This window comes from Dama dama, chromosome X (assembly GCF_033118175.1).
Source record: "Dama dama isolate Ldn47 chromosome X, ASM3311817v1, whole genome shotgun sequence".
Lineage (NCBI taxonomy): Eukaryota > Metazoa > Chordata > Mammalia > Artiodactyla > Cervidae > Dama > Dama dama.
The window spans coordinates 145034051-145061235 of NC_083714.1; positions in this window are offsets into that span (position 1 = coordinate 145034051).

Sequence of the window (27185 nt, forward strand, 5' to 3'; positions counted from 1 at the left end):
GTTTCTTTCCTTCCTTTCATTTCCCTTGTTTCCCTTTCTCCCTCCTTCCTCCCTACCTGCCTTTCTTTCACAAACATGCAATGTGCTGTGCTGTGCTGTGTTTCGTTGCTCAGCCGGGTCCAACTCTTTTTGACCCCATGGACTGTAGCCCGCCAGGCTCCTCTGTCCATGGGGATTCTCGAGGCAGGCATACTGGAGCAGGCTGCCATTCCCCCCTCCAGGGGATCTTCCCAACCCAGGGACTGAATCCCGGTCTCCCATGATGCAGGTGGGTTTTTTTTTGTTTGTTTGTTACTGTCTGACCTACCAGGAAACCCTTAAAATGGGCTTCATCTGACACTATGTTTTTCATATCTGTAAGATCAAATGGGGTCTATTTTAGGATTTCCATGTCTCTCCTTACTTTTAGAACACACAAAACACAGTTATTCCAAGTATCTTAATGTCTCTGTCTGCAACTTCTAAAATCTATGCCACTTCTGCCTGAGTTTCAATTCTCAAGGGGATTTTAGTATGATTTTTCTTACCTTCGTGAGATTTAATATGTTCTTAACGTGGTTCGGGGCTAGTTCCATCCTCTTCTTGTGAATTGGCTGCTCATGTCTTTAAACATGTCTTCATAAATTTAAAGGCCAGTGATACATCTTTCTTGTAAAGTGTTGGCTCGTGCCTCTTGCCCATTTTTCTATCAGGTTTTAAGATCTTTCTTCTCAAAATTGTAAGAGTCATCTTTTGGGTTTGTTTATGGCGTGCTTTTTCTACTTCTTAAAATGTTCAGCAGTGTGATGGACCCTGGGTGAGTAAGCAACAAGTGGACACCAGGATGTGAACACTTCACAGGAAACCCAGGGAGACCCACTAAGCCAACAAAGTGTCCCCAGGGGTGCACCTCAGGCTGGTTGACCCTACGAGTCAATTGGAAAAACGAGGACTGAGGTGGAGCACACAATCCATTCCCCTTTCCTCCAGAGCCATCCAGCTCAATGAGAGACCGTGGGAACTAGATGCACAGGACAGGATGACTCAGTGTTTTATCCAAGAAGCTGGAAGCTTGTGGCAGCTGCTCATGGAAATGAATTCCACCTTGGTTTTGGCTGTGAGGTCAGCTCCAAAAGAGCTTCCAGCAAGAAAACAAGATGAGAAAAGAGATTTGTGAGGGCACGTGTTGAGAAGACCCTTGCACACAAGGCTCACACAGCTCTGGGTAAACTCCACCCCTTGCTGGGAATACTAATCAGCCGCAGGTGGTCATTTCCTGCATGGGATCCCCCAGCACAACCTGAAACAAGCATTTCTCTGCCCCATCCCCATCACCCTGTTCAAACCCAAGCCTGGGGAGTACTCCTAGTGAGGTGACCCTGAGTCCTAAACTTGAAACGAGACAGCTCCATGTGGAGCAAGGGCAAGTGTATTCAATGCATTCTCACAGCCTGAAGACAAGGGTTTCCGACTGGAGACCAGAAAACGGAGGCGAGTTCCGGGAACACTGAGACAAGGAAGCGGGATGGAAAGGTTTCTGTCGGCTGGCCCAGAATTCAATGGGCTTCACGGTGCATTAAGACCACACTGCAGAGGGAACGTGGAATGATGCTCGCTTCCACAGACACTTAAACACAGCCTAGTTGTCGTGGAGGGATTTCAGGCAAGATATTCAAAACTAGATAAAGGTGAAAGGTAAGAGAGAACAGAATGAATGCCCGAGGAGTGTGGCTGTGGGGAAGGTTTGTAGGAGATGCACTCTGCCTGCCGTGTGACCCATGAGTTGACGTGGAGAGATGAGGGTGGCAGGTGAGTTTGGAGGCCTCTTTCGGGGAATTACAAATGCTTCATTTCTCCCACAAAATCATCTGAGTTGCTCCCCATCCTCCACTAGACATGTCAGGATGGGTCTTTGTGATGTCAAGGCTCACCCGGGGCCACCATTGGCTGGGGAAGAGACTTGCTGATCTCATAAACCGTAACGGTGTGGCCCCCTGGAGATGGGTATATATAAGGGTGCTCAGGGGCTCTGGGGCAGACTACTGGGAGCCTTCAGAATGACTAAGGTCACTGGGAAGCCACAAGGCTTAGAGCAGTTACGTAACAGCCATCTCCATATACCCTGGGGGAAAAGATGAAGACCTCCTATCAACTGAAGTCCAAAAGGTGAGCTGAAACCACCTAAGCTCCTCTTATCTTTCTCTGTTTGACTTACTTTGTATGATCATCTCTAGGTGCATCCATGTTGAGAAAATAGCATTGTTTCATCCTTTCTTATGGTTAATATTCCATTGTATGTATAAAATATCTTTCTTTATCCATTCACCTATGTATGGGCATTTCAGGTTGTTTCCATTTCTTTGCTACTGTACTTGGTACTACTATAAACACTGCTGTGCGTGTCTCTTTTCTGATGGGAGCTTTCATCTTTACTAGATATATGCCCAGTAGTGGGACTGCTGGATCATATGCTAACTCTATTTTTAGTTTGTTTCAAAAGCTGCATACTGGGGAGGGAGATGGGCAGGAGGTTCTAAACAGAGGGGACATATGTATACATATGGCTGATTCATGTTGAGGTTGGACAGAAAACAACAAAATTCTGTAAAGCAACTATCCATCAATAAGAAAATAAAAATTAATTTTAAAAGAACTGCTTACTGTTTTCAATAGTGACAGCATCAGTTTCTTGACTTTCATGTGTAGGATGTTGTTAATCTTGCTGCAGTGCATGGTCGACTTACACGTGTTTTTCAAAATCTGTGTTTCTTTATTTCTTAAAGCACTTTGAGCTGTATTTAACTGTTGATGTTTTCTTCCTGAGAGTGTTGTGGATTTTCTTTTTCACTTTTCTTCTTTTTTGGATGAATCACCCCTGACATGCTCAAGGGTAGGTCTCATGTTGAGTCCAGCGGCCTTGTGTATATCATATATCCATCAGCGATAGTTTGAAGGCTGCCATTACAGAGAAAACCCTCTACATTGCAAGGTTTTATGATTCCCTCCTCTTCTGGGATGGCCTGCCGCATCTGAGAGTTTTTCTCAGGCCCGGTTGTAGAGTAGAGTAGAACGAGCCAGAGGATGCCACAAAACCCTGTGTCTCCTCACTCTTGGATTTTTGAAGTAAATTTTCCTATTCTCTTTAAGTTGAAGACAAGGGGAGCTGGTTTTACGTGTACAGATTCTTGTTCCGTGACACTGAGTCTACTCTATGTATTCAGCTGTGCTTGTTTTCACCTACATATTATTAGAAGGTGTTTCGACTACCACTCTTGCTGCAATAGGTTTACGTGATTCTGTATTTTATATGTATCTGTGGGAAGAAATTAATTCCAAACTACAGATGTTTCCCTTCCATCCACCAGGGTCCACCCATAGGTTTCTTGCCAGGTTGGATATCCATGTCACCTTTGTGTGGGTGCTCACTGCAGTGGATTTTTGTATCCCACCTCTCTGTTGCATCACCTGATGTTTCTTGAATCGAACCTCCTTCACTCAGTGGGATGATCTCTGGGTTTATCTATCTCTGAAGTTGTCCTACTTTCAGATTTCAATCCTTGATTCAAAATTCATTCTAGACCTGTATCAATTTCCTTATACATTCCTCTGTCCAGGTATGCTATCTTCACTTTCATCTCTTTGATGTTTTGAATGGTTTCCATGGGACCTGGTTTGGGGTGTGTGGTGTTCGAAATCTGTTCATTTCTGATTTACTCCAGGAGAGGACCTGGTTTATCATACTGTCTCTGCCTCTTTGTTTATTTATTTATTTGTCTTTCATGGGAGTGCACTTTCCTAATCATGCTCATAGTGCCTCTTATCAGGTCCATCCCACCAGTAACCTAAAGTGTCCACTGTACTAATGCTATTCTACCACTGATTCCATGTACAGCTTTAGACAGTGGCCTTTTTTCGTGCTGAGGCAGAGGTGATCATATCCTCAACAGCTTAGATGTTCGTATCTCTTACATTTCATCCTATGTGCACATTGTCATCAGCTTTTCTAATGAGGCACGGAATTGTGTTCACCCGTTCATATCCTCTACCTGTTAGCTTCCCCTGTGTTTATTTTTTCTCCTATGTGAGCCCTGGCAATTTGTAAAGAGTGGGTATGGGTTAGAGCTCAGCACCATTGTGAACACTGGGTCCATCAGCATTCTAAGGTTGCTGTTATAGAAAATGTCCACAAGGCGGCAGCATTTCTTCATTCCCTCCTCTTGTTGCTATGGTAACAGCCCCCTCTGAGGTTCTCCCAGGCCTGGTTGTAAAGGAGAGGAAAAGGAGACCCTGGAAGTCACCAAAAGCTTTTGTCTCTTCAGCCTTTGAGGTTTTCCTTTAAGTGAAACTTTTATTTCTCATTTAAGACAATTTACACCGTTGTAGTTGTTGCAGGGAACCGGTTTCTCCTTCCGTTCCACAGATACCTGGAGGTGTTCAGCTGTGGTTACTGTCACAGCTATTTTGAGAATCTGTTGAGCACATTTCTCTTGATACAAGAAGTCCATGTGGATTATGAATTGCATAGGCATTTGTGGGAATAAATTTATTCCAGCCTTCACCTTTCAGGCTCTCACCCACCAACACCCTTTGCTAACCGTAATTTTCTTACCAGGAGTGCAAGTCCATTTCACTTTTTTTTTTTTTTTTCACTCATCGCCATCAATGTTTTTTTTTTTTAATCCCCTCTCGAAGGTATATGATATGATATCTCTTTAATCTGCCCTTCTTTACTTACTGTGATTAACTCTAGATGTTTGCGTATCTCTGAAAATGGAATTTTTTCCAATTTCATAATTTTGGCGTCATATTTCATTGTGTATCTCTGTCACATTTCTTTCTTTGTCTTTTCATCTGCACCCAAGAATTCTCTTTCCTTTCATCTCTTGGTCGTTGTGAATGCTGCTGCAGTGCATGCAACAGACAACACAGAAATACAAAGGATCACAAGAGACTACTATCAGCAGCTATATGAAAATAAAATGGAAAACTTGGAAGAAATGGACGAATTCTTAGAAAAGTATAACCTTCCAAAACTGAGCCAGGAAGAAATAGAAAATCTTACTAGACCAATCAAAAGCATGGAAATTGAAACTGCAATGAAAAATCTTTGAACAAACAAAAGCCAAGGACCAGTTGGCTTCACAGGTGAATCCACCAAACAATTAAGAGCTAACACCTATCCTACTCAAACTCTTCCAAATTACTGCACAAGGTAAAACCCCCAAACTCAATTTCTGAGGCCCCCTTCACCCTAATCCCAAAACCAGCCAAAGATGCCGCCAAAAAAGAAAACTACAGGCCAATATCACTGATGAACATATGTGAAAAATGTTCAACAAATTCTAGCAAACAGAATCCAACGACATATTCAAAAAGTTAGACATCATGACCTAGTGGGTTTATTCAAGAAAGCTCCATGTGGAACAAGGTCAAGTGTATTCACTGCGTTCTCACAGCCTGAAGACAAGGGTTTCCGACTGGAGACCAGAAAACAGAGGAGAGCTCCTGGAACGCAGAGAAAAGGAGGCGGGATGGGAAAGGATTCTGTCGGCTGGCCCAGAATTAAGTGGTCTTCGAGGTGCATTAAGACCACATTGCAGGAGGAACGTGGAATGATTCTCGCTTCCACAGACACTTAAACACAACCTAGTTGTCATGGAGGGAGTTTAGGCAAGATATGAAGAGCTAGATAATGGTGAAAGCTGAGAGAGAACAGAATGAATGCCCGAGGAGTGTGGCTGTGGGGCAAGGTTTGGAGGAGATGTACTCTGCCTGCTGTGTGACCCATCAGAGTTGACATAGACGTGAGGGTGGCAGGTGAGTTTGGAGGCCTCTTTAGGGCATTACAAATGCCTCATTTCTCCCAGCAAATCATCTGAATTGCTCCCCATCCCCCGCTAGACATGTCAGGATGGGGCTTTGTGATGTCAAAGCTCACCCAGGGCCACCATTGGCTGGGGAAGAGACTTGCTGACCTCATAAAGCATGAGGGTGAGGCTCCATGGGGACGGGTATATATAGGGGTGCTCAGGGGCTCTGAGCAGACCACTGTGAGTCCTCCAAATGACTGAGGTGACTAGGAAGCCACAAGGCTCCAGAGCAGTTATGGAACACGCACCTCCTGTTACCCAGGAGAAGATGAAGACCTCCTATCAACTGAGGTCCAGAAAAAATGTCAAGGTGAGCTGAACCCAGCCAAAGTCCTCTTGTCCATCGGCCCCACCCCAAAAGACCCCCTCCCCTGTCCTTGCCTGGCACATAACCCTTCTCTGCCCACACCCCTTCTCCTGAAGCCATCGTTCCCACCTGTCTTCACACTCTTCCCTAAACCAGTGCCATTCTTTGCTCCCGCTCTTGTTTTCTCTAGGTGGCCAGGGTAACCGTGAGGGTGAATAATCCCATTCCGGCAAAGCTGCCAAAGAAAACTCAGAACATTCCCACCACCAAAAAGCTTAAGAAAATCAGATGCTCAAAGCTCTGTAGCCAGAGTTCCAAGGCAAATGAACAGCTGAATCAGAAGGAACCAGAGGAGGTCCCAGAGACCACAGAGACCCCTGCCATTCCAGTTAATCAGAATGAACCAGAGGAGGTCCCAGAGACCACAGAGACCCCTGCCAATCCAGCTACTCAGAAGGAACCAGAGGAGGTCCCAGAGACCACAGAGACCCCTGCCATTCCAGCTAATCAGAACGAACCAGAGGAGGTCCCAGAGGCCATGGAGAACCCTGCCATTCCAGCTGGACCAGTGGACAGCCAGTGACTTCAGGGCATGGCTAGAGACTTCAGAAATGCTCGGGGGTCTCGCCGCTGAGTACTGGCCAACAGTACAGATGCTGAATATTATAGCAACTGCATACATTAATAACGAAAATAAAATCAACCAGATGTGAAAATATCTTTGTCTCTGAGTTCTCTGATAGTGGGGGGCAGAGAGGGCAGGGAAGGGATAAGTGTGTGAGGAGGGAGGGAGATGGCTTCTGTGGAGTTGGAGATGGGACCAGAATGCCCAGGTTGCCAGAAAGTAGGGGGAAGAACTGGTACCAGACTGAGCTTTAAAGACACACTTCCCATGGGAGAAGAGAAGAGGACTTGGTGTTTCTCTGTGTGAGTGCAGAGATGGACACTTTGCTGGGGAGCTGTGTCGTGTGTGTGTGTGTGTGGGGGGGGGGGGCGTGCCATATGCTAAAAAGGCATACAAAGGAGCTGCCCCATCAAAAGAATGGAATATTGACATTTGCAGCAACATGGAAGGTAGAATATTGAGGAAAATAACTCACAGAGATAGACAAATACTGTATGATATCACTTATAGAATCTAAACATACCGCAAAGTAGAGAATATGATAAAAATGGAGGCGCGCAGATATAGAGAAGCATCTACTGGTTACCAGCGGGGAGGGGAAGAGGGAGGGCCAATACAGAGGTGGGGGAGTGGGAGGCACACAGTGTTAGTTAGGTGGAAGATGAGCTCAGGGATGCATTGTACAACATGGGGAATAGAGCCAAGACTTTGTCATAACTATAAATGGAAAGCAAGCTTTAACAGTTGTATTATAAGAAAGAAAAGGAAAGAGAGTGGGAGGAGGAAGGAGGGAAGAAAGGAAGGAAAAGAATGGCGTTTTTGGAGGTCAAAAAGCCAATACTGATTAGGTCCTTTTTAGCAAAGGAACGTATTTTATTTTATTTTATTTTACTTTATTTTATTTTAATTGGTGGGTAATTACTTTACAATATTGTGGTGGTTTTTGCCATACATTAACATGAATCAGCCATGAGTGTACATGTGTTACCCCTCCTGATTCCCCTCCCAACTCCCTCCCCATCCCATCCCTCTGGGTCATCCCAGTGCACCAGCCCTGAGCACCCTGTCTTATGCATTGAACATGGACTGGCTATCTCTTTCACATATGATAATAGACATGTTTCAATGCTCTTCTCTCAGATCATCCCACCCTCGCCGTCTCCCACAGACTCCAAAAGACTGTTCTGTAAATCTGTGTCTCTTTTGCTGTCGCCCATATAGGGTTATCATTACCATCTTTCTAAATTCCATATATATGCCTTAGTAAAGGGTATTGGTGTTTTTCTTTCTGACTTACTTCACTCTGTATAATAGGCTCCAGTTTCATCTACCTCATTAGAACGGATTCAAATGTGTTCTTTTTAATGGCTGAGCAATATTCTATTTTGTCTATGTACCACAGCTTTCTTTCCCATTTGTCTGCTGATGGACATCTAGGTTGCTTCCATGCCCTGGCTATTGTAAACAGTGCTGTGGTGAACATTGGGGCACACGTGTCTTTTCCACTTCTGGGTGAATCACGATTTGAATGAGGAGAAACCATGATGACTATTAGCCTGTAAGTGGGAAACCCTGCACATGAGTTTGGTTGAAAGACTGCGACCAAAGTTGGTGATGGTTGTTTCAAACCGTCTGAGAGTGCTCAGATGGACATGTGGGGTGCTGTCCTGCTGGGGGACATCTCTGGTTGCTCTGTTCTCACCAGCAACAGAGGAGTTTCTTTCCTTCCTTTCATTTCCCTTGTTTCCCTTTCTCCCTCCTTCCTCCCTACCTGCCTTTCTTTCACAAACATGCAATGTGCTGTGCTGTGCTGTGTTTCGTTGCTCAGCCGGGTCCAACTCTTTTTGACCCCATGGACTGTAGCCCGCCAGGCTCCTCTGTCCATGGGGATTCTCGAGGCAGGCATACTGGAGCAGGCTGCCATTCCCCCCTCCAGGGGATCTTTCCAACCCAGGGACTGAATCCCGGTCTCCCATGATGCAGGTGGGTTTTTTTTTTGTTTGTTTGTTACTGTCTGACCCACCAGGAAACCCTTAAAATGGGCTTCATCTGACACTATGTTTTTCATATCTGTAAGATCAAATGGGGTCTATTTTAGGATTTCCATGTCTCTCCTTACTTTTAGAACACACAAAACACAGTTATTCCAAGTATCTTAATGTCTCTGTCTGCAACTTCTAAAATCTATGCCACTTCTGCCTGAGTTTCAATTCTCAAGGGGATTTTAGTATGATTTTTCTTACCTTCGTGAGATTTAATATGTTCTTAACGTGGTTCGGGGCTAGTTCCATCCTCTTCTTGTGAATTGGCTGCTCATGTCTTTAAACATGTCTTCATAAATTTAAAGGCCAGTGATACATCTTTCTTGTAAAGTGTTGGCTCGTGCCTCTTGCCCATTTTTCTATCAGGTTTTAAGATCTTTCTTCTCAAAATTGTAAGAGTCATCTTTTGGGTTTGTTTATGGCGTGCTTTTTCTACTTCTTAAAATGTTCAGCAGTGTGATGGACCCTGGGTGAGTAAGCAACAAGTGGACACCAGGATGTGAACACTTCACAGGAAACCCAGGGAGACCCACTAAGCCAACAAAGTGTCCCCAGGGGTGCACCTCAGGCTGGTTGACCCTACGAGTCAATTGGAAAAACGAGGACTGAGGTGGAGCACACAATCCATTCCCCTTTCCTCCAGAGCCATCCAGCTCAATGAGAGACCGTGGGAACTAGATGCACAGGACAGGATGACTCAGTGTTTTATCCAAGAAGCTGGAAGCTTGTGGCAGCTGCTCATGGAAATGAATTCCACCTTGGTTTTGGCTGTGAGGTCAGCTCCAAAAGAGCTTCCAGCAAGAAAACAAGATGAGAAAAGAGATTTGTGAGGGCACGTGTTGAGAAGACCCTTGCACACAAGGCTCACACAGCTCTGGGTAAACTCCACCCCTTGCTGGGAATACTAATCAGCCGCAGGTGGTCATTTCCTGCATGGGATCCCCCAGCACAACCTGAAACAAGCATTTCTCTGCCCCATCCCCATCACCCTGTTCAAACCCAAGCCTGGGGAGTACTCCTAGTGAGGTGACCCTGAGTCCTAAACTTGAAACGAGACAGCTCCATGTGGAGCAAGGGCAAGTGTATTCAATGCATTCTCACAGCCTGAAGACAAGGGTTTCCGACTGGAGACCAGAAAACGGAGGCGAGTTCCGGGAACACTGAGACAAGGAAGCGGGATGGAAAGGTTTCTGTCGGCTGGCCCAGAATTCAATGGGCTTCACGGTGCATTAAGACCACACTGCAGAGGGAACGTGGAATGATGCTCGCTTCCACAGACACTTAAACACAGCCTAGTTGTCGTGGAGGGATTTCAGGCAAGATATTCAAAACTAGATAAAGGTGAAAGGTAAGAGAGAACAGAATGAATGCCCGAGGAGTGTGGCTGTGGGGAAGGTTTGTAGGAGATGCACTCTGCCTGCCGTGTGACCCATGAGTTGACGTGGAGAGATGAGGGTGGCAGGTGAGTTTGGAGGCCTCTTTCGGGGAATTACAAATGCTTCATTTCTCCCACAAAATCATCTGAGTTGCTCCCCATCCTCCACTAGACATGTCAGGATGGGTCTTTGTGATGTCAAGGCTCACCCGGGGCCACCATTGGCTGGGGAAGAGACTTGCTGATCTCATAAACCGTAACGGTGTGGCCCCCTGGAGATGGGTATATATAAGGGTGCTCAGGGGCTCTGGGGCAGACTACTGGGAGCCTTCAGAATGACTAAGGTCACTGGGAAGCCACAAGGCTTAGAGCAGTTACGTAACAGCCATCTCCATATACCCTGGGGGAAAAGATGAAGACCTCCTATCAACTGAAGTCCAAAAGGTGAGCTGAAACCACCTAAGCTCCTCTTATCTTTCTCTGTTTGACTTACTTTGTATGATCATCTCTAGGTGCATCCATGTTGAGAAAATAGCATTGTTTCATCCTTTCTTATGGTTAATATTCCATTGTATGTATAAAATATCTTTCTTTATCCATTCACCTATGTATGGGCATTTCAGGTTGTTTCCATTTCTTTGCTACTGTACTTGGTACTACTATAAACACTGCTGTGCGTGTCTCTTTTCTGATGGGAGCTTTCATCTTTACTAGATATATGCCCAGTAGTGGGACTGCTGGATCATATGCTAACTCTATTTTTAGTTTGTTTCAAAAGCTGCATACTGGGGAGGGAGATGGGCAGGAGGTTCTAAACAGAGGGGACATATGTATACATATGGCTGATTCATGTTGAGGTTGGACAGAAAACAACAAAATTCTGTAAAGCAACTATCCATCAATAAGAAAATAAAAATTAATTTTAAAAGAACTGCTTACTGTTTTCAATAGTGACAGCATCAGTTTCTTGACTTTCATGTGTAGGATGTTGTTAATCTTGCTGCAGTGCATGGTCGACTTACACGTGTTTTTCAAAATCTGTGTTTCTTTATTTCTTAAAGCACTTTGAGCTGTATTTAACTGTTGATGTTTTCTTCCTGAGAGTGTTGTGGATTTTCTTTTTCACTTTTCTTCTTTTTTGGATGAATCACCCCTGACATGCTCAAGGGTAGGTCTCATGTTGAGTCCAGCGGCCTTGTGTATATCATATATCCATCAGCGATAGTTTGAAGGCTGCCATTACAGAGAAAACCCTCTACATTGCAAGGTTTTATGATTCCCTCCTCTTCTGGGATGGCCTGCCGCATCTGAGAGTTTTTCTCAGGCCCGGTTGTAGAGTAGAGTAGAACGAGCCAGAGGATGCCACAAAACCCTGTGTCTCCTCACTCTTGGATTTTTGAAGTAAATTTTCCTATTCTCTTTAAGTTGAAGACAAGGGGAGCTGGTTTTACGTGTACAGATTCTTGTTCCGTGACACTGAGTCTACTCTATGTATTCAGCTGTGCTTGTTTTCACCTACATATTATTAGAAGGTGTTTCGACTACCACTCTTGCTGCAATAGGTTTACGTGATTCTGTATTTTATATGTATCTGTGGGAAGAAATTAATTCCAAACTACAGATGTTTCCCTTCCATCCACCAGGGTCCACCCATAGGTTTCTTGCCAGGTTGGATATCCATGTCACCTTTGTGTGGGTGCTCACTGCAGTGGATTTTTGTATCCCACCTCTCTGTTGCATCACCTGATGTTTCTTGAATCGAACCTCCTTCACTCAGTGGGATGATCTCTGGGTTTATCTATCTCTGAAGTTGTCCTACTTTCAGATTTCAATCCTTGATTCAAAATTCATTCTAGACCTGTATCAATTTCCTTATACATTCCTCTGTCCAGGTATGCTATCTTCACTTTCATCTCTTTGATGTTTTGAATGGTTTCCATGGGACCTGGTTTGGGGTGTGTGGTGTTCGAAATCTGTTCATTTCTGATTTACTCCAGGAGAGGACCTGGTTTATCATACTGTCTCTGCCTCTTTGTTTATTTATTTATTTGTCTTTCATGGGAGTGCACTTTCCTAATCATGCTCATAGTGCCTCTTATCAGGTCCATCCCACCAGTAACCTAAAGTGTCCACTGTACTAATGCTATTCTACCACTGATTCCATGTACAGCTTTAGACAGTGGCCTTTTTTCGTGCTGAGGCAGAGGTGATCATATCCTCAACAGCTTAGATGTTCGTATCTCTTACATTTCATCCTATGTGCACATTGTCATCAGCTTTTCTAATGAGGCACGGAATTGTGTTCACCCGTTCATATCCTCTACCTGTTAGCTTCCCCTGTGTTTATTTTTTCTCCTATGTGAGCCCTGGCAATTTGTAAAGAGTGGGTATGGGTTAGAGCTCAGCACCATTGTGAACACTGGGTCCATCAGCATTCTAAGGTTGCTGTTATAGAAAATGTCCACAAGGCGGCAGCATTTCTTCATTCCCTCCTCTTGTTGCTATGGTAACAGCCCCCTCTGAGGTTCTCCCAGGCCTGGTTGTAAAGGAGAGGAAAAGGAGACCCTGGAAGTCACCAAAAGCTTTTGTCTCTTCAGCCTTTGAGGTTTTCCTTTAAGTGAAACTTTTATTTCTCATTTAAGACAATTTACACCGTTGTAGTTGTTGCAGGGAACCGGTTTCTCCTTCCGTTCCACAGATACCTGGAGGTGTTCAGCTGTGGTTACTGTCACAGCTATTTTGAGAATCTGTTGAGCACATTTCTCTTGATACAAGAAGTCCATGTGGATTATGAATTGCATAGGCATTTGTGGGAATAAATTTATTCCAGCCTTCACCTTTCAGGCTCTCACCCACCAACACCCTTTGCTAACCGTAATTTTCTTACCAGGAGTGCAAGTCCATTTCACTTTTTTTTTTTTTTTTCACTCATCGCCATCAATGTTTTTTTTTTTTAATCCCCTCTCGAAGGTATATGATATGATATCTCTTTAATCTGCCCTTCTTTACTTACTGTGATTAACTCTAGATGTTTGCGTATCTCTGAAAATGGAATTTTTTCCAATTTCATAATTTTGGCGTCATATTTCATTGTGTATCTCTGTCACATTTCTTTCTTTGTCTTTTCATCTGCACCCAAGAATTCTCTTTCCTTTCATCTCTTGGTCGTTGTGAATGCTGCTGCAGTGCATGCAACAGACAACACAGAAATACAAAGGATCACAAGAGACTACTATCAGCAGCTATATGAAAATAAAATGGAAAACTTGGAAGAAATGGACGAATTCTTAGAAAAGTATAACCTTCCAAAACTGAGCCAGGAAGAAATAGAAAATCTTACTAGACCAATCAAAAGCATGGAAATTGAAACTGCAATGAAAAATCTTTGAACAAACAAAAGCCAAGGACCAGTTGGCTTCACAGGTGAATCCACCAAACAATTAAGAGCTAACACCTATCCTACTCAAACTCTTCCAAATTACTGCACAAGGTAAAACCCCCAAACTCAATTTCTGAGGCCCCCTTCACCCTAATCCCAAAACCAGCCAAAGATGCCGCCAAAAAAGAAAACTACAGGCCAATATCACTGATGAACATATGTGAAAAATGTTCAACAAATTCTAGCAAACAGAATCCAACGACATATTCAAAAAGTTAGACATCATGACCTAGTGGGTTTATTCAAGAAAGCTCCATGTGGAACAAGGTCAAGTGTATTCACTGCGTTCTCACAGCCTGAAGACAAGGGTTTCCGACTGGAGACCAGAAAACAGAGGAGAGCTCCTGGAACGCAGAGAAAAGGAGGCGGGATGGGAAAGGATTCTGTCGGCTGGCCCAGAATTAAGTGGTCTTCGAGGTGCATTAAGACCACATTGCAGGAGGAACGTGGAATGATTCTCGCTTCCACAGACACTTAAACACAACCTAGTTGTCATGGAGGGAGTTTAGGCAAGATATGAAGAGCTAGATAATGGTGAAAGCTGAGAGAGAACAGAATGAATGCCCGAGGAGTGTGGCTGTGGGGCAAGGTTTGGAGGAGATGTACTCTGCCTGCTGTGTGACCCATCAGAGTTGACATAGACGTGAGGGTGGCAGGTGAGTTTGGAGGCCTCTTTAGGGCATTACAAATGCCTCATTTCTCCCAGCAAATCATCTGAATTGCTCCCCATCCCCCGCTAGACATGTCAGGATGGGGCTTTGTGATGTCAAAGCTCACCCAGGGCCACCATTGGCTGGGGAAGAGACTTGCTGACCTCATAAAGCATGAGGGTGAGGCTCCATGGGGACGGGTATATATAGGGGTGCTCAGGGGCTCTGAGCAGACCACTGTGAGTCCTCCAAATGACTGAGGTGACTAGGAAGCCACAAGGCTCCAGAGCAGTTATGGAACACGCACCTCCTGTTACCCAGGAGAAGATGAAGACCTCCTATCAACTGAGGTCCAGAAAAAATGTCAAGGTGAGCTGAACCCAGCCAAAGTCCTCTTGTCCATCGGCCCCACCCCAAAAGACCCCCTCCCCTGTCCTTGCCTGGCACATAACCCTTCTCTGCCCACACCCCTTCTCCTGAAGCCGTCGTTCCCACCTGTCTTCACACTCTTCCCTAAACCAGTGCCATTCTTTGCTCCCGCTCTTGTTTTCTCTAGGTGGCCAGGGTAACCGTGAGGGTGAATAATCCCATTCCGGCAAAGCTGCCAAAGAAAACTCAGAACATTCCCACCACCAAAAAGCTTAAGAAAATCAGATGCTCAAAGCTCTGTAGCCAGAGTTCCAAGGCAAATGAACAGCTGAATCAGAAGGAACCAGAGGAGGTCCCAGAGACCACAGAGACCCCTGCCATTCCAGTTAATCAGAATGAACCAGAGGAGGTCCCAGAGACCACAGAGACCCCTGCCAATCCAGCTACTCAGAAGGAACCAGAGGAGGTCCCAGAGACCACAGAGACCCCTGCCATTCCAGCTAATCAGAACGAACCAGAGGAGGTCCCAGAGGCCATGGAGAACCCTGCCATTCCAGCTGGACCAGTGGACAGCCAGTGACTTCAGGGCATGGCTAGAGACTTCAGAAATGCTCGGGGGTCTCGCCGCTGAGTACTGGCCAACAGTACAGATGCTGAATATTATAGCAACTGCATACATTAATAACGAAAATTAAATCAACCAGATGTGAAAATATCTTTGTCTCTGAGTTCTCTGATAGTGGGGGGCAGAGAGGGCAGGGAAGGGATAAGTGTGTGAGGAGGGAGGGAGATGGCTTCTGTGGAGTTGGAGATGGGACCAGAATGCCCAGGTTGCCAGAAAGTAGGGGGAAGAACTGGTACCAGACTGAGCTTTAAAGACACACTTCCCATGGGAGAAGAGAAGAGGACTTGGTGTTTCTCTGTGTGAGTGCAGAGATGGACACTTTGCTGGGGAGCTGTGTCGTGTGTGTGTGTGGGGGGGGGGGCGTGCCATATGCTAAAAAGGCATACAAAGGAGCTGCCCCATCAAAAGAATGGAATATTGGCATTTGCAGCAACATGGAAGGTAGAATATTGAGGAAAATAACTCACAGAGATAGACAAATACTGTATGATATCACTTATAGAATCTAAACATACCGCAAAGTAGAGAATATGATAAAAATGGAGGCGCGCAGATATAGAGAAGCATCTACTGGTTACCAGCGGGGAGGGGAAGAGGGAGGGGCAATACAGAGGTGGGGGAGTGGGAGGCACACAGTGTTAGTTAGGTGGAAGATGAGCTCAGGGATGCATTGTACAACATGGGGAATAGAGCCAAGACTTTGTCATAACTATAAATGGAAAGCAAGCTTTAACAGTTGTATTATAAGAAAGAAAAGGAAAGAGAGTGGGAGGAGGAAGGAGGGAAGAAAGGAAGGAAAAGAATGGCGTTTTTGGAGGTCAAAAAGCCAATACTGATTAGGTCCTTTTTAGCAAAGGAACGTATTTTATTTTATTTTATTTTACTTTATTTTATTTTAATTGGTGGGTAATTACTTTACAATATTGTGGTGGTTTTTGCCATACATTAACATGAATCAGCCATGAGTGTACATGTGTTACCCCTCCTGATTCCCCTCCCAACTCCCTCCCCATCCCATCCCTCTGGGTCATCCCAGTGCACCAGCCCTGAGCACCCTGTCTTATGCATTGAACATGGACTGGCTATCTCTTTCACATATGATAATAGACATGTTTCAATGCTCTTCTCTCAGATCATCCCACCCTCGCCGTCTCCCACAGACTCCAAAAGACTGTTCTGTAAATCTGTGTCTCTTTTGCTGTCGCCCATATAGGGTTATCATTACCATCTTTCTAAATTCCATATATATGCCTTAGTAAAGGGTATTGGTGTTTTTCTTTCTGACTTACTTCACTCTGTATAATAGGCTCCAGTTTCATCTACCTCATTAGAACGGATTCAAATGTGTTCTTTTTAATGGCTGAGCAATATTCTATTTTGTCTATGTACCACAGCTTTCTTTCCCATTTGTCTGCTGATGGACATCTAGGTTGCTTCCATGCCCTGGCTATTGTAAACAGTGCTGTGGTGAACATTGGGGCACACGTGTCTTTTCCACTTCTGGGTGAATCACGATTTGAATGAGGAGAAACCATGATGACTATTAGCCTGTAAGTGGGAAACCCTGCACATGAGTTTGGTTGAAAGACTGCGACCAAAGTTGGTGATGGTTGTTTCAAACCGTCTGAGAGTGCTCAGATGGACATGTGGGGTGCTGTCCTGCTGGGGGACATCTCTGGTTGCTCTGTTCTCACCAGCAACAGAGGAGTTTCTTTCCTTCCTTTCATTTCCCTTGTTTCCCTTTCTCCCTCCTTCCTCCCTACCTGCCTTTCTTTCACAAACATGCAATGTGCTGTGCTGTGCTGTGTTTCGTTGCTCAGCCGGGTCCAACTCTTTTTGACCCCATGGACTGTAGCCCGCCAGGCTCCTCTGTCCATGGGGATTCTCGAGGCAGGCATACTGGAGCAGGCTGCCATTCCCCCCTCCAGGGGATCTTCCCAACCCAGGGACTGAATCCCGGTCTCCCATGATGCAGGTGGGTTTTTTTTTGTTTGTTTGTTACTGTCTGACCTACCAGGAAACCCTTAAAATGGGCTTCATCTGACACTATGTTTTTCATATCTGTAAGATCAAATGGGGTCTATTTTAGGATTTCCATGTCTCTCCTTACTTTTAGAACACACAAAACACAGTTATTCCAAGTATCTTAATGTCTCTGTCTGCAACTTCTAAAATCTATGCCACTTCTGCCTGAGTTTCAATTCTCAAGGGGATTTTAGTATGATTTTTCTTACCTTCGTGAGATTTAATATGTTCTTAACGTGGTTCGGGGCTAGTTCCATCCTCTTCTTGTGAATTGGCTGCTCATGTCTTTAAACATGTCTTCATAAATTTAAAGGCCAGTGATACATCTTTCTTGTAAAGTGTTGGCTCGTGCCTCTTGCCCATTTTTCTATCAGGTTTTAAGATCTTTCTTCTCAAAATTGTAAGAGTCATCTTTTGGGTTTGTTTATGGCGTGCTTTTTCTACTTCTTAAAATGTTCAGCAGTGTGATGGACCCTGGGTGAGTAAGCAACAAGTGGACACCAGGATGTGAACACTTCACAGGAAACCCAGGGAGACCCACTAAGCCAACAAAGTGTCCCCAGGGGTGCACCTCAGGCTGGTTGACCCTACGAGTCAATTGGAAAAACGAGGACTGAGGTGGAGCACACAATCCATTCCCCTTTCCTCCAGAGCCATCCAGCTCAATGAGAGACCGTGGGAACTAGATGCACAGGACAGGATGACTCAGTGTTTTATCCAAGAAGCTGGAAGCTTGTGGCAGCTGCTCATGGAAATGAATTCCACCTTGGTTTTGGCTGTGAGGTCAGCTCCAAAAGAGCTTCCAGCAAGAAAACAAGATGAGAAAAGAGATTTGTGAGGGCACGTGTTGAGAAGACCCTTGCACACAAGGCTCACACAGCTCTGGGTAAACTCCACCCCTTGCTGGGAATACTAATCAGCCGCAGGTGGTCATTTCCTGCATGGGATCCCCCAGCACAACCTGAAACAAGCATTTCTCTGCCCCATCCCCATCACCCTGTTCAAACCCAAGCCTGGGGAGTACTCCTAGTGAGGTGACCCTGAGTCCTAAACTTGAAACGAGACAGCTCCATGTGGAGCAAGGGCAAGTGTATTCAATGCATTCTCACAGCCTGAAGACAAGGGTTTCCGACTGGAGACCAGAAAACGGAGGCGAGTTCCGGGAACACTGAGACAAGGAAGCGGGATGGAAAGGTTTCTGTCGGCTGGCCCAGAATTCAATGGGCTTCACGGTGCATTAAGACCACACTGCAGAGGGAACGTGGAATGATGCTCGCTTCCACAGACACTTAAACACAGCCTAGTTGTCGTGGAGGGATTTCAGGCAAGATATTCAAAACTAGATAAAGGTGAAAGGTAAGAGAGAACAGAATGAATGCCCGAGGAGTGTGGCTGTGGGGAAGGTTTGTAGGAGATGCACTCTGCCTGCCGTGTGACCCATGAGTTGACGTGGAGAGATGAGGGTGGCAGGTGAGTTTGGAGGCCTCTTTCGGGGAATTACAAATGCTTCATTTCTCCCACAAAATCATCTGAGTTGCTCCCCATCCTCCACTAGACATGTCAGGATGGGTCTTTGTGATGTCAAGGCTCACCCGGGGCCACCATTGGCTGGGGAAGAGACTTGCTGATCTCATAAACCGTAACGGTGTGGCCCCCTGGAGATGGGTATATATAAGGGTGCTCAGGGGCTCTGGGGCAGACTACTGGGAGCCTTCAGAATGACTAAGGTCACTGGGAAGCCACAAGGCTTAGAGCAGTTACGTAACAGCCATCTCCATATACCCTGGGGGAAAAGATGAAGACCTCCTATCAACTGAAGTCCAAAAGGTGAGCTGAAACCACCTAAGCTCCTCTTATCTTTCTCTGTTTGACTTACTTTGTATGATCATCTCTAGGTGCATCCATGTTGAGAAAATAGCATTGTTTCATCCTTTCTTATGGTTAATATTCCATTGTATGTATAAAATATCTTTCTTTATCCATTCACCTATGTATGGGCATTTCAGGTTGTTTCCATTTCTTTGCTACTGTACTTGGTACTACTATAAACACTGCTGTGCGTGTCTCTTTTCTGATGGGAGCTTTCATCTTTACTAGATATATGCCCAGTAGTGGGACTGCTGGATCATATGCTAACTCTATTTTTAGTTTGTTTCAAAAGCTGCATACTGGGGAGGGAGATGGGCAGGAGGTTCTAAACAGAGGGGACATATGTATACATATGGCTGATTCATGTTGAGGTTGGACAGAAAACAACAAAATTCTGTAAAGCAACTATCCATCAATAAGAAAATAAAAATTAATTTTAAAAGAACTGCTTACTGTTTTCAATAGTGACAGCATCAGTTTCTTGACTTTCATGTGTAGGATGTTGTTAATCTTGCTGCAGTGCATGGTCGACTTACACGTGTTTTTCAAAATCTGTGTTTCTTTATTTCTTAAAGCACTTTGAGCTGTATTTAACTGTTGATGTTTTCTTCCTGAGAGTGTTGTGGATTTTCTTTTTCACTTTTCTTCTTTTTTGGATGAATCACCCCTGACATGCTCAAGGGTAGGTCTCATGTTGAGTCCAGCGGCCTTGTGTATATCATATATCCATCAGCGATAGTTTGAAGGCTGCCATTACAGAGAAAACCCTCTACATTGCAAGGTTTTATGATTCCCTCCTCTTCTGGGATGGCCTGCCGCATCTGAGAGTTTTTCTCAGGCCCGGTTGTAGAGTAGAGTAGAACGAGCCAGAGGATGCCACAAAACCCTGTGTCTCCTCACTCTTGGATTTTTGAAGTAAATTTTCCTATTCTCTTTAAGTTGAAGACAAGGGGAGCTGGTTTTACGTGTACAGATTCTTGTTCCGTGACACTGAGTCTACTCTATGTATTCAGCTGTGCTTGTTTTCACCTACATATTATTAGAAGGTGTTTCGACTACCACTCTTGCTGCAATAGGTTTACGTGATTCTGTATTTTATATGTATCTGTGGGAAGAAATTAATTCCAAACTACAGATGTTTCCCTTCCATCCACCAGGGTCCACCCATAGGTTTCTTGCCAGGTTGGATATCCATGTCACCTTTGTGTGGGTGCTCACTGCAGTGGATTTTTGTATCCCACCTCTCTGTTGCATCACCTGATGTTTCTTGAATCGAACCTCCTTCACTCAGTGGGATGATCTCTGGGTTTATCTATCTCTGAAGTTGTCCTACTTTCAGATTTCAATCCTTGATTCAAAATTCATTCTAGACCTGTATCAATTTCCTTATACATTCCTCTGTCCAGGTATGCTATCTTCACTTTCATCTCTTTGATGTTTTGAATGGTTTCCATGGGACCTGGTTTGGGGTGTGTGGTGTTCGAAATCTGTTCATTTCTGATTTACTCCAGGAGAGGACCTGGTTTATCATACTGTCTCTGCCTCTTTGTTTATTTATTTATTTGTCTTTCATGGGAGTGCACTTTCCTAATCATGCTCATAGTGCCTCTTATCAGGTCCATCCCACCAGTAACCTAAAGTGTCCACTGTACTAATGCTATTCTACCACTGATTCCATGTACAGCTTTAGACAGTGGCCTTTTTTCGTGCTGAGGCAGAGGTGATCATATCCTCAACAGCTTAGATGTTCGTATCTCTTACATTTCATCCTATGTGCACATTGTCATCAGCTTTTCTAATGAGGCACGGAATTGTGTTCACCCGTTCATATCCTCTACCTGTTAGCTTCCCCTGTGTTTATTTTTTCTCCTATGTGAGCCCTGGCAATTTGTAAAGAGTGGGTATGGGTTAGAGCTCAGCACCATTGTGAACACTGGGTCCATCAGCATTCTAAGGTTGCTGTTATAGAAAATGTCCACAAGGCGGCAGCATTTCTTCATTCCCTCCTCTTGTTGCTATGGTAACAGCCCCCTCTGAGGTTCTCCCAGGCCTGGTTGTAAAGGAGAGGAAAAGGAGACCCTGGAAGTCACCAAAAGCTTTTGTCTCTTCAGCCTTTGAGGTTTTCCTTTAAGTGAAACTTTTATTTCTCATTTAAGACAATTTACACCGTTGTAGTTGTTGCAGGGAACCGGTTTCTCCTTCCGTTCCACAGATACCTGGAGGTGTTCAGCTGTGGTTACTGTCACAGCTATTTTGAGAATCTGTTGAGCACATTTCTCTTGATACAAGAAGTCCATGTGGATTATGAATTGCATAGGCATTTGTGGGAATAAATTTATTCCAGCCTTCACCTTTCAGGCTCTCACCCACCAACACCCTTTGCTAACCGTAATTTTCTTACCAGGAGTGCAAGTCCATTTCACTTTTTTTTTTTTTTTTCACTCATCGCCATCAATGTTTTTTTTTTTTAATCCCCTCTCGAAGGTATATGATATGATATCTCTTTAATCTGCCCTTCTTTACTTACTGTGATTAACTCTAGATGTTTGCGTATCTCTGAAAATGGAATTTTTTCCAATTTCATAATTTTGGCGTCATATTTCATTGTGTATCTCTGTCACATTTCTTTCTTTGTCTTTTCATCTGCACCCAAGAATTCTCTTTCCTTTCATCTCTTGGTCGTTGTGAATGCTGCTGCAGTGCATGCAACAGACAACACAGAAATACAAAGGATCACAAGAGACTACTATCAGCAGCTATATGAAAATAAAATGGAAAACTTGGAAGAAATGGACGAATTCTTAGAAAAGTATAACCTTCCAAAACTGAGCCAGGAAGAAATAGAAAATCTTACTAGACCAATCAAAAGCATGGAAATTGAAACTGCAATGAAAAATCTTTGAACAAACAAAAGCCAAGGACCAGTTGGCTTCACAGGTGAATCCACCAAACAATTAAGAGCTAACACCTATCCTACTCAAACTCTTCCAAATTACTGCACAAGGTAAAACCCCCAAACTCAATTTCTGAGGCCCCCTTCACCCTAATCCCAAAACCAGCCAAAGATGCCGCCAAAAAAGAAAACTACAGGCCAATATCACTGATGAACATATGTGAAAAATGTTCAACAAATTCTAGCAAACAGAATCCAACGACATATTCAAAAAGTTAGACATCATGACCTAGTGGGTTTATTCAAGAAAGCTCCATGTGGAACAAGGTCAAGTGTATTCACTGCGTTCTCACAGCCTGAAGACAAGGGTTTCCGACTGGAGACCAGAAAACAGAGGAGAGCTCCTGGAACGCAGAGAAAAGGAGGCGGGATGGGAAAGGATTCTGTCGGCTGGCCCAGAATTAAGTGGTCTTCGAGGTGCATTAAGACCACATTGCAGGAGGAACGTGGAATGATTCTCGCTTCCACAGACACTTAAACACAACCTAGTTGTCATGGAGGGAGTTTAGGCAAGATATGAAGAGCTAGATAATGGTGAAAGCTGAGAGAGAACAGAATGAATGCCCGAGGAGTGTGGCTGTGGGGCAAGGTTTGGAGGAGATGTACTCTGCCTGCTGTGTGACCCATCAGAGTTGACATAGACGTGAGGGTGGCAGGTGAGTTTGGAGGCCTCTTTAGGGCATTACAAATGCCTCATTTCTCCCAGCAAATCATCTGAATTGCTCCCCATCCCCCGCTAGACATGTCAGGATGGGGCTTTGTGATGTCAAAGCTCACCCAGGGCCACCATTGGCTGGGGAAGAGACTTGCTGACCTCATAAAGCATGAGGGTGAGGCTCCATGGGGACGGGTATATATAGGGGTGCTCAGGGGCTCTGAGCAGACCACTGTGAGTCCTCCAAATGACTGAGGTGACTAGGAAGCCACAAGGCTCCAGAGCAGTTATGGAACACGCACCTCCTGTTACCCAGGAGAAGATGAAGACCTCCTATCAACTGAGGTCCAGAAAAAATGTCAAGGTGAGCTGAACCCAGCCAAAGTCCTCTTGTCCATCGGCCCCACCCCAAAAGACCCCCTCCCCTGTCCTTGCCTGGCACATAACCCTTCTCTGCCCACACCCCTTCTCCTGAAGCCATCGTTCCCACCTGTCTTCACACTCTTCCCTAAACCAGTGCCATTCTTTGCTCCCGCTCTTGTTTTCTCTAGGTGGCCAGGGTAACCGTGAGGGTGAATAATCCCATTCCGGCAAAGCTGCCAAAGAAAACTCAGAACATTCCCACCACCAAAAAGCTTAAGAAAATCAGATGCTCAAAGCTCTGTAGCCAGAGTTCCAAGGCAAATGAACAGCTGAATCAGAAGGAACCAGAGGAGGTCCCAGAGACCACAGAGACCCCTGCCATTCCAGTTAATCAGAATGAACCAGAGGAGGTCCCAGAGACCACAGAGACCCCTGCCAATCCAGCTACTCAGAAGGAACCAGAGGAGGTCCCAGAGACCACAGAGACCCCTGCCATTCCAGCTAATCAGAACGAACCAGAGGAGGTCCCAGAGGCCATGGAGAACCCTGCCATTCCAGCTGGACCAGTGGACAGCCAGTGACTTCAGGGCATGGCTAGAGACTTCAGAAATGCTCGGGGGTCTCGCCGCTGAGTACTGGCCAACAGTACAGATGCTGAATATTATAGCAACTGCATACATTAATAACGAAAATAAAATCAACCAGATGTGAAAATATCTTTGTCTCTGAGTTCTCTGATAGTGGGGGGCAGAGAGGGCAGGGAAGGGATAAGTGTGTGAGGAGGGAGGGAGATGGCTTCTGTGGAGTTGGAGATGGGACCAGAATGCCCAGGTTGCCAGAAAGTAGGGGGAAGAACTGGTACCAGACTGAGCTTTAAAGACACACTTCCCATGGGAGAAGAGAAGAGGACTTGGTGTTTCTCTGTGTGAGTGCAGAGATGGACACTTTGCTGGGGAGCTGTGTCGTGTGTGTGTGTGTGGGGGGGGGGGGCGTGCCATATGCTAAAAAGGCATACAAAGGAGCTGCCCCATCAAAAGAATGGAATATTGACATTTGCAGCAACATGGAAGGTAGAATATTGAGGAAAATAACTCACAGAGATAGACAAATACTGTATGATATCACTTATAGAATCTAAACATACCGCAAAGTAGAGAATATGATAAAAATGGAGGCGCGCAGATATAGAGAAGCATCTACTGGTTACCAGCGGGGAGGGGAAGAGGGAGGGCCAATACAGAGGTGGGGGAGTGGGAGGCACACAGTGTTAGTTAGGTGGAAGATGAGCTCAGGGATGCATTGTACAACATGGGGAATAGAGCCAAGACTTTGTCATAACTATAAATGGAAAGCAAGCTTTAACAGTTGTATTATAAGAAAGAAAAGGAAAGAGAGTGGGAGGAGGAAGGAGGGAAGAAAGGAAGGAAAAGAATGGCGTTTTTGGAGGTCAAAAAGCCAATACTGATTAGGTCCTTTTTAGCAAAGGAACGTATTTTATTTTATTTTATTTTACTTTATTTTATTTTAATTGGTGGGTAATTACTTTACAATATTGTGGTGGTTTTTGCCATACATTAACATGAATCAGCCATGAGTGTACATGTGTTACCCCTCCTGATTCCCCTCCCAACTCCCTCCCCATCCCATCCCTCTGGGTCATCCCAGTGCACCAGCCCTGAGCACCCTGTCTTATGCATTGAACATGGACTGGCTATCTCTTTCACATATGATAATAGACATGTTTCAATGCTCTTCTCTCAGATCATCCCACCCTCGCCGTCTCCCACAGACTCCAAAAGACTGTTCTGTAAATCTGTGTCTCTTTTGCTGTCGCCCATATAGGGTTATCATTACCATCTTTCTAAATTCCATATATATGCCTTAGTAAAGGGTATTGGTGTTTTTCTTTCTGACTTACTTCACTCTGTATAATAGGCTCCAGTTTCATCTACCTCATTAGAACGGATTCAAATGTGTTCTTTTTAATGGCTGAGCAATATTCTATTTTGTCTATGTACCACAGCTTTCTTTCCCATTTGTCTGCTGATGGACATCTAGGTTGCTTCCATGCCCTGGCTATTGTAAACAGTGCTGTGGTGAACATTGGGGCACACGTGTCTTTTCCACTTCTGGGTGAATCACGATTTGAATGAGGAGAAACCATGATGACTATTAGCCTGTAAGTGGGAAACCCTGCACATGAGTTTGGTTGAAAGACTGCGACCAAAGTTGGTGATGGTTGTTTCAAACCGTCTGAGAGTGCTCAGATGGACATGTGGGGTGCTGTCCTGCTGGGGGACATCTCTGGTTGCTCTGTTCTCACCAGCAACAGAGGAGTTTCTTTCCTTCCTTTCATTTCCCTTGTTTCCCTTTCTCCCTCCTTCCTCCCTACCTGCCTTTCTTTCACAAACATGCAATGTGCTGTGCTGTGCTGTGTTTCGTTGCTCAGCCGGGTCCAACTCTTTTTGACCCCATGGACTGTAGCCCGCCAGGCTCCTCTGTCCATGGGGATTCTCGAGGCAGGCATACTGGAGCAGGCTGCCATTCCCCCCTCCAGGGGATCTTCCCAACCCAGGGACTGAATCCCGGTCTCCCATGATGCAGGTGGGTTTTTTTTTGTTTGTTTGTTACTGTCTGACCTACCAGGAAACCCTTAAAATGGGCTTCATCTGACACTATGTTTTTCATATCTGTAAGATCAAATGGGGTCTATTTTAGGATTTCCATGTCTCTCCTTACTTTTAGAACACACAAAACACAGTTATTCCAAGTATCTTAATGTCTCTGTCTGCAACTTCTAAAATCTATGCCACTTCTGCCTGAGTTTCAATTCTCAAGGGGATTTTAGTATGATTTTTCTTACCTTCGTGAGATTTAATATGTTCTTAACGTGGTTCGGGGCTAGTTCCATCCTCTTCTTGTGAATTGGCTGCTCATGTCTTTAAACATGTCTTCATAAATTTAAAGGCCAGTGATACATCTTTCTTGTAAAGTGTTGGCTCGTGCCTCTTGCCCATTTTTCTATCAGGTTTTAAGATCTTTCTTCTCAAAATTGTAAGAGTCATCTTTTGGGTTTGTTTATGGCGTGCTTTTTCTACTTCTTAAAATGTTCAGCAGTGTGATGGACCCTGGGTGAGTAAGCAACAAGTGGACACCAGGATGTGAACACTTCACAGGAAACCCAGGGAGACCCACTAAGCCAACAAAGTGTCCCCAGGGGTGCACCTCAGGCTGGTTGACCCTACGAGTCAATTGGAAAAACGAGGACTGAGGTGGAGCACACAATCCATTCCCCTTTCCTCCAGAGCCATCCAGCTCAATGAGAGACCGTGGGAACTAGATGCACAGGACAGGATGACTCAGTGTTTTATCCAAGAAGCTGGAAGCTTGTGGCAGCTGCTCATGGAAATGAATTCCACCTTGGTTTTGGCTGTGAGGTCAGCTCCAAAAGAGCTTCCAGCAAGAAAACAAGATGAGAAAAGAGATTTGTGAGGGCACGTGTTGAGAAGACCCTTGCACACAAGGCTCACACAGCTCTGGGTAAACTCCACCCCTTGCTGGGAATACTAATCAGCCGCAGGTGGTCATTTCCTGCATGGGATCCCCCAGCACAACCTGAAACAAGCATTTCTCTGCCCCATCCCCATCACCCTGTTCAAACCCAAGCCTGGGGAGTACTCCTAGTGAGGTGACCCTGAGTCCTAAACTTGAAACGAGACAGCTCCATGTGGAGCAAGGGCAAGTGTATTCAATGCATTCTCACAGCCTGAAGACAAGGGTTTCCGACTGGAGACCAGAAAACGGAGGCGAGTTCCGGGAACACTGAGACAAGGAAGCGGGATGGAAAGGTTTCTGTCGGCTGGCCCAGAATTCAATGGGCTTCACGGTGCATTAAGACCACACTGCAGAGGGAACGTGGAATGATGCTCGCTTCCACAGACACTTAAACACAGCCTAGTTGTCGTGGAGGGATTTCAGGCAAGATATTCAAAACTAGATAAAGGTGAAAGGTAAGAGAGAACAGAATGAATGCCCGAGG